The sequence below is a fragment of the Glycine max genome, chromosome 12, assembly GCF_000004515.6.
Source record: "Glycine max cultivar Williams 82 chromosome 12, Glycine_max_v4.0, whole genome shotgun sequence".
NCBI lineage: Eukaryota > Viridiplantae > Streptophyta > Magnoliopsida > Fabales > Fabaceae > Glycine > Glycine max.
This window is the reverse complement of record NC_038248.2, coordinates 11,173,342-11,182,462: the sequence shown is the minus strand read 5'-3', so window position 1 is coordinate 11,182,462 and position 9,121 is coordinate 11,173,342. Positions and strand designations below refer to the sequence as shown.

General features: G+C 35.6%; 1 non-coding gene across 1 annotated transcript; it reads right to left on the bottom strand.

Annotated features, from left to right (window-relative positions):
* Positions 1 to 5,097: 5,097 nt before the first annotated feature.
* LOC112998664 (small nucleolar RNA R71) lies at positions 5,098 to 5,204 on the bottom strand. The gene has a single exon (XR_003263758.1). It is a non-coding gene; the product is annotated as a small nucleolar RNA R71 (small nucleolar RNA).
* Positions 5,205 to 9,121: the final 3,917 nt, after the last annotated feature.

Here is a 9,121-nt window from a genome sequence, read left to right as displayed (position 1 = left end):
TTGTTGTCTGAGTGACAAAACGGATGTATTGGTTAAATGTTGAGGAATTACCCTACCTTGATTGCCCGCTACAGACCCTGATGGAGAGGACATATTAAGATTGTCTACATTTGGTTGAGAGTTTTGCAGCCCTACCATCAACGATGTAGGCATGCCATATAGAGGGTTTTGAAGCGGTCGAAAGGGACTTCCACTGGGGTTCCCTAAACTGGGGTTATTCCATGGGGCAAAAGCAGACGCTGACGTGGTCGAACTTGCCAACGTCATGTTGGTCATGGGAGAAGTTACCCCTGTCTGATTCATAACCGTCGAAGCGGTCGAACTTATCGTGCCAACAGTTTGGTCAGGAATTGCTCCTATGCCAGAATTTATATTGGCATTACTCACAGATGCCTGCGTTGGTTGCCCCTCCATATTTGGAAGGTCATTGTTTCGATTACTTGGGGGTGGTCTAGCCATCCTTGTACGAGTTTTAAATTCTGTTAAGTGTGGAACAGATTTCCCACTTCTTAAATGCATACAAGATCAAAACAATTAAGAGTGCAATAAATCAACAGCACTGAATAAAACTTTAATAATAATCTAAAGCAGAAACACCCAATTGACCGGTCCCACTGGGCGTGCCAATTTGTTTACGCTGAAATGTGGTAAACAATCGCTAGTCTAATCGAGTTGCTTGCGAGATCGACTAGTGAATCTCAGGAGCATGTCAATTGTGTGTTCGCTTTAGATGTAAAGCTTTGAATGTTCATCATTACAACGAGTTCATTGAAAGAATCGAAATGCTGGAAGTAAACTGACAAGGGAAAGGTAAATTGCAGAATTTAAAGGATCAACGAGTTCATTCGATCGAATGAACCATTTAAAAGACAGGAATTCTAAAGTGAAATGAAAAATGCATTGCATTCAAAATGTAAAGTTTACAGAAACTTAAAATGGTTCACAAACATACATTCTCCTTGCGTACTCGTTTCTCTCTGCGCTGGGTACTTTGAGTATATGAGGATTTGTATAAATGATTTGCGACCCCCAAATCCGACTAAAAAACTGCTATATATAGACATTCGAAAATAAACTGCCCTAACGGTCGAACACTATCCTAATGCCAAGTGTCCTGCTACGTACACCTTGCATGCACATAACTGCTCCTTAGAACGGTTATCCACATTGCTCGAAGTCGAACTGATTTTGTGAAGTTTTGTCAGGAATTGCGCTAAGTCCAGAAATCTTGCTGCCTCGACTTCGACTCGACCATACGCCAGCTCGATTCGCCCAATGATTCGAAACCCTCTTTCTTGTCTTAGCCTTATACTTAGTAAATATTTCCTTGAACCTGTGAATCCCTTTCAATAGACTCTTCTTTCCCTTCGATTCGAACAGAATCTGGCAAAATTCGTATTTAGAGCATATTTTTAGCTCATCAAAAATATGGGCTAACAAATGCTAAAGGATATAATCATACAATTCCTCACCATAACGCTCTCAAGTTAAAATAGTAATTGCATTAGGTTGAACATGTAGAAAATGATAATAATCAGAAATTGGAAATTGATTAGGAAAAAATTGTGTGGTGGTGGGTCGAAACTCTGGTCTTAGATTTTGAAGTCTATATTGGGTAGACAATGGAATTAATTTTTGAACCCATCTTGATTGATCTAAATATTTTGATACTCTAAAATGAGCAAAAGAAAAAGGTGGAATCTTTGAAGGACAAAATTTCTTAAAATGAGTTAATCCTTGTTTGTTTCTTAAGTTTCCTTTTCTCAGTTCCTTGTGACTTTATCTTTCAAAACGGTGTTAGGTCTAGACGATCCACTAAATTGAGCAACCTACCACACCTTAGATTTTGATGTTTCCAAAAGTATAAATTGTTGATAATCTAATGAGTTAATGTTAAGTGGATGGGACCAACTTTGTAAAAATGGCTTAATCGTTATTATATCAATCTATATCTCTAGTACGTTGTGTCCATGCTTAAAGTGGAAAATGTTGTGATAAGATATATCCAGCATCCAATGCGCTGTAAAATTAATCACATCCACTTCTTTTGAAAACCAGTGTTTATACATTGATTGTTTTTACTCGTGTCCACTTGTTATAAGTCACTTACATATTCATTTTATATTCTTATAAGTGACGTTCAACCAAGCATGAAAAGGCAATGTTAAACACAAAGGGAAGTGCACAATCTCTCTCCTTACAAAATTCTATTTTTTGTTTTTTATTTATTTGAATTGTTAACATTTGAATTCAAGGAAAGAGCATAATGGAAGAGAATATAAGGAATTTATATAATATTCCTCTAGAGGTCACTTTCAACGCAAAAGAAGGGCACATGTTATTGTCTATACTTTTATTCCTTTGCTTTCCTATCAAAGCGTGCTACCATCTTGCTTCCACATGTAAGACAACGGTTATATCAAGACTCAATGTTAATCCCGTAAACAATCCTTCACTGAAGTCTATAAAAGACAATCACTACTCAAAAGCATAACACAGAAAAATATAGAAGAAACAAGCAAAATCTCTTATGTGAAACTCTATTGGACGATTGATGTGTCATCATTTTCTCATATTTCTTAACCTTTTTTGTCACCATTTTAATTACTGATTAGCCTTAATTGTCAAATTAATTATGCAGTTTTATCATTTTGGCCTACTGGATTAATTTTGTGTTTTTAATTTAATTTCAGGAGAATCATAAGTAATTGGGCTTGAATCCAAAATTGGGCTTGGACTTGAAGAAAGCAGACTATTTTATTCTACCAAATCTTATCTTATCCAAATTTTATCTCATCTAGATATTATTTAGATTTGATCTTATCTAGATATTATTTCATCTAGATCTTATCTTATCTAGATTTGATATCATCTAGATATTATTTCATCTAGATCTTATCTTATCTTATCTAGATTTTATTTTATTTATGGGCTTGGATTTAAAACAAATTTGTAAAGCTTTGGGGCTAAAAATTATATAACAGCACCAAGGTTCTAGTTTAAGCTCTCTCTCTCCTCTCTCTCATTCCTCTCTCTCTCTCTCTTTTTCGTTTTAGTTTTAGAGTGCTACTCTCAATTCGTTTTAGTTTCTTTTTCGTTTTGGAAGAATAATTCTAGTTTTCTTCGTTTTCTACTGATTAATGGAAGACTAAGTCTCTAGCGTTGTTTTCTCTTGAGGATCAAGCACAACTCTCTTTGAGGTTTTATTATTACTATTAAATTCTTATCAATTTTTCCTCTTCACCAATTATTTTGTATTTATTGCTATTAATCCATGCATGCTTAGTGCTTGATTAATTGTCTCTACACTTAATTTACGTTCATGATTAATTGGTGTATGTGTTGCTTAATCACATAATGAATGCCTTATGTTAAATTTCGCTTAATAATTTAATTTAGGGTTGGATTAAGTGGTTGAACTGATAAAGGATAAATTCTCGTAACCTAGGATAAGAGACTTGCTTGTGAATCAAGGGGAAACAACGTGCTTTAATTCTGGTATTTTATAATTAAAATTTGCTCGCTATTTAATTTACAAAAACAAACAATCCCTCCCCCCAATTCGTTACTATTTTATTACTATCTGTTATGAACGTTTGGTTGACCATTGCTCGTTGGGAGACAACTTAGGATCACTTCCTAGATACTGTATTTTTAATGTTTATTTGATTCGGGTATGACCTCGATCAAATTTGGCACCATTGACGAGGAGCAGTGGTCCAAAGGTTCATAATAGCTAGCGATTCGTGTTTTATGTTTAGTTTTTTTTCGTTTACTTCTTTTGTTTAGTGTGTTCGTGTTGTGTTAGTGTGGTATTAGTATGTTGTGTGAGTGCGTTGTTATGTTTTATTTGATGTCCTGTTTTGCAATTTAGTAGTACCCCTTGTTCAGCGCTTCTCCTGTTTCAGTTTTATGTTTTGTTGTGAATAGTGCTTAGCGACAGAATTAGAGATTGATTCTGTGTTACTGTTCACACAACATTACATTAGCGACGACTGTTTACAATTTAATTGACGATTTTTGTTTTGATAGTTAGGGTTGTTATTTTTGGATGAATTTTTGTTTGGTAGGTTCTTTTGACTCATATTTTGTGTGAAAAATACCAGGAACACTTGTTGTGGCTGGATTTGAGAGATTCAAAAAAATTTGAGAACTTGTGTTTAGCAAAACTTCAAACGGCCATAACTTTTACTCTGGGTATCAGAATGACTATTATTATATATGTATTTGGGGTAGAAAAAAATTTCCCATACCGTGGCAACCTAGCAAAGCTTGGTTGAGGTCTCTAACTAGCCAAAATCTCCTGTTTACTAGTTTTTTTTTGTTTTTTAAAGTATTATTGCCCTATTTTTCTAAACTTTACTTAGGTAGTTTTCATAGTTAGACTTTGAATTTTTGTTTGAAATTTTTGTGCTATCTTTTCATGATTTTAGGGTGTTTCTCACAAAATTTCAGCTCATTTTGATATCGTTTGAGTATAGCTGTAGTTTTACCCCCTTGTTAGGTGCTTGTTGAGAAACACATTATTTGCTGCACATAGTGCATGACTAGGGGCAATCCAGGTGATTTACAACCCTTTAATCCTGAAATAGATAGAACCTTTCATAGATTAGTTAGGCATAGTGTGCATCTTGTTCATTCTGTGCATTGTGAGCATTCTGTTGAGGGTGATTCTGAATATTCTGATTTTGAGCATTCCACTACTAATTTTTATACTGAGAACATAGCTCAACCTCCACCTTGTGAGAGGACTCTTAGGGAGATCGCTGCACCTGATTTCACTTATGAAAACTTGTGCATTCAATATCTTGATGAGGGTGTTCCATATGTTCTCAAGATTGGACTAATACATTTGCTGTCCAAGTTTCATGGTCTTGCAGGTGAAGATCCTCATAAGCATCTTAAGGAGTTCCATATTGTTTGTTCCACCATGAAGCCCCCAAATGTCCAAGAAGATCATATCTTTCTAAAGGCTTTTCCTCATTCTCTGGAGTGGCAAAAGATTGGCTATACTACCTTGCTCCCAGGTCTATTTTCAGCTGGGATGACCTTAAGAGGGTGTTCTTGGAGAAATTCTTCCCTGCATCTAGGACCACTGCCATCAGAAAAGACATTTCAGGCATCAGACAACTTAGTGGAGAAAGCTTGTATGAGTACTGGAAAAGATTCAAGAGATTGTGTGCAAGCTGCCCTCACCGCCAGATTTATGAGCAACTCCTTCTTCAATATTTCTCTGAGGGACTTAGCAACATGGAGAGGAGTATGATTGATGCTGCCAGTGGTGGAGCTCTTGGTGATATGACCCCTGCTGAAGCTAGGAATTTAATTGAGAAGATGGCTTCCAACTCCCAACAATTCAGTGCAAGAAATGATGTTATTGTTCTTAGAGGAGTCCATGAGGTGGCCACGGATTCATCTTCATCTACTGAAAATAAAAAGCTTGAAGAAAAACTTGATGCCTTGCTCAACCTAGTAACCCAGCTTGCCATGAATCAGAAATCTACACCTGTTGCAAGAGACTGTGGTCTATGTTCTTCTACAGATCACCATTTAGATCTTTGTCCTTCTTTGCAGCAATCTGGAGTTAATGAGCAACCTGAAGCTTATATTGCAAACATTTATAATAGACCTCTTCAGTAGCAAAACCAACAACAACAGAATAATTATGACCTTTCAAGCAATATATACAATCTAGGTTGGAGGAATCATCCAAATCTGAGATGGACAAGTCCTCCACAACAACAACAGCTTGTCCCTCCTTTTCAGAATGCTACTGGTCCAAGCAAGCCATATGTTCCTCCTCCAATGCAACAACAACAACAACAGTAGCAGTCACAACAAAGACAACAAGAAACTGAGGCCCCTCCTCAATCTTCCTTAGAAGAGTTAGTGAGGCAAATGACCATCCAGAATATGCAATTTCAGCAAGAGACAAGAGCCTTCATTCAGAGTCTGACAAATCAGATGGGGCAGATGGCTACTCAGATGAACCAAGCTCAGTCCCAAAATTCTGACAAATTGTCTTTACAAACTGTGCAAAATCCGAAAAATGTGAGTGCCATCACCTTGAGGTCTGGCAACCAAATTCAAGTGCCTCCACCAGTAGCAGCACCTACACCTGAACCTGACAAGCTTCATTCTACACCTGAAAAAGAGGATGAGATAGTTGCACAAAAGAGAAAGCTTCCTAACAAAAATTTTCATGCAGGTGGACCTTCTTCTAGTAATTCTGACTTACAGCAGCCTGCTATCCCTCTTCCATTCCCACCTAGAGCAATTCCAAACAAAAAGATGGAAGAAGTGGAAAAGGAGATCTTGGAGACCTTCAGGAAAGTAGAGGTGAACATACCTCTGCTAGATGTCATCAAGCAGATTCCAAGATATGCCAAGTTTCTAAAGGAGTTGTGCACCCACAAAAGGAAGTTCAAAGGCAATGAAAGGATTAGCATGGGTAGAAATGTGTCAGCATTGATAGGTAAATCTGTTCCTCACATTCCTGAGAAATATAAGGACCCAAGTACTTTCTATATAACTTGCATTATTGGGAACAATAAATTTGAGAATGTCATGCTAGATTTAGGAGCATCAGTTAGTGTCATGCCTCTGTCCATTTTTTATTCTTTATCTCTTGGACCTTTTCAATCTACAGATGTGGTGATTCATTTGGCAAATAGAAGTGTTGCTTACCCCGCAGGTTTCATAGAGGATGTGTTAGTTTGGTTTGGTGAACTTATTTTTCCTGTTGATTTTTATGTTCTTAATATGGAAGAGGGATTTTCCCATGGTTCAGTTCCAATTATTTTAGGCAGGCCATTTATGAAAACAACCTGAACCAAGATAGATGTTAATGGTGGTATTGTTGTTCATTTTAACATTCTTGATGCCACGAAACATCCATCTGAGGATCATTCTGTTTTTTGTTCTGTGATAATTGATCAGATTGTTGATAATTATATGTTTGATTTTGATTCTGTTCTTTATGGTAGGAAACATCCATTTTTATCTGATTTGCATACTTGTTATTCCTTATGCATTGAATCTGAGTTTGAATTTGATCCTGTGTCTGATTTTTATGCTGCGAATGAATCTGAATTTGTAGAAGCAAAGAATTTGAGATTTTAAAAGCAAAGACTTTGCCTTTGATGTTTTGATGATGCCATATGATCGTGATGATTTGAGGAAAATGCGTTTCTCAAGTTTAATTCAAGACAGCGGTCCAAGAATACAAGATACAACATCAAGAAGATCTCTAGTATTTTAGGAAGGAAATTCCTAATTGAAATAGCAAAAGGTTTGGCCAAGAAATTTAAGTTAAAAAGTCTTTTTCAAGAGATTTACTCTCTGGTAATCGATTACCAGATGATGTAATCAATTACCAGTGGCTAGAATGGTTTACAACAACTATTAGAAATTTGAATTCAAAATTTCACACTGTGTAATCAATTACACAATATTGGTGATCGATTACCAGCAGTTAATAAACATTTTTTATTCAAATTTTAAAACATATAATCGATTACACAAATCTTGTAATCGATTACCAGAGGAAATTTTTAGAAAATTATTTCCAAGAGTCACAACTTTTCAAATGGTTTTTACATAGCCATCAAAGGGCTATTTATATGTGACTTGAAACACGAATTTGTTAAGAGTTTTTTCAGAACAAAAAGTCTTATTCTCTCAAAGAGAAAAAACATTTTATCCTCTTAAGAATTCCTTGACCAATACACTTGCAATTCAATAAGGAATTAATTGAGTGCTCAAATTGTACAATCTATCTCTTTTAAGAGAGATTTATTCTTCTCTTCTTTCTAATTCTAAAAAGGGATTGAGAGACCGAGGGTCTCTTGTTGTAAAGAAATATGAACACAAAGGAAGGATTGTCCTTGTGTGGTTTAGAACTTGTAAAGGGATTTTACAAGATAGTGAAACTCTCAAACAGGTTGCTTGGGGACTGGACGTAGGCACAAGGGTGTGGCCGAACCAGTATAAATCTGAGTTTGCACTTTCTCTTCCCTTAAATTCTTTTATTTATTATTGCTTTACACTTATATTCAGATTGTTTAATTTGAATCATTATTTAAGTATTCATTTTTAAGGAAACTTGGAACTTGCATTGAAATTAAAGCAAAATTTTAATTGGGAAAGTAGTTTGCAATATCTTAATTCAACCCCCCTTCTTAAGATATCTGAGGCCAGTTGTCTAACAAGTGGTATCAGAGCTTCATTCTTGTACAAAGTTTAGAAGCTTCAAGAATTCATGGCCTCATTAAACTACTTGTTTCCCGAAGGCAATTCAATGAATAGGCCTCCCATTTTTAATGGAGTGGGTTACCATTATTGGAAAACCCGCATGCAAATCTTCATAGAGGCTATATATTTAAATATTTGGGAAGCCATAGAAATAAGGCCTTATATTCCTAGCATGGTTGCTGGAAATACAACTATAGAAAAGCTTAGAGAAGAGTGGAGTGAGGAAGAAAGAAGATTAGTGCAATATAAATTAAAAGCCAAAAACATAATTACATTTGCCCTAGGAATAGATGAATACTTTAGGGTATCAAACTGTAAAACTGCAAAGGATATGTGGGATACCCTACAAGTAACACATGAAGGCACAACAGATGTTAAAAGATCTAGGATAAACACATTAACTCATGAATATGAACTATTTAGGATGAATACAAATGAAAGCATACAAGACATGCAAAAGAGGTTCACACATATAGTAAATCATCTTGCATCTTTAGGGAAAAATTTTCAAAATGAAGATCTCATAAATAAAGTATTGAGATGTTTAAGCAGAGAATGGAAACCTAAAGTAACAACCATTACTGAATCACGAGATTTATCTAACATGACTCTTGCTACTCTGTTTGGAAAGTTACAGGAACATGAAATGAAATTGTTGAGATTAAATCAACACGAAGAAAATGACAAGAAAAAGAAGGGAATTGCTCTTAAAGCCTCATCTTCAATCCAAGAAGAATGTGATAAAGAAGACTTAATTGATTTAGATGAAGATGATGATCTTAGCCTTTTTGTAAAAAGGTTCAACAAGTTCCTGAAAATCAGAGGAAGTCAAAGGCGACCAAATTTTAAATCTAAAAGAAGGGCATAA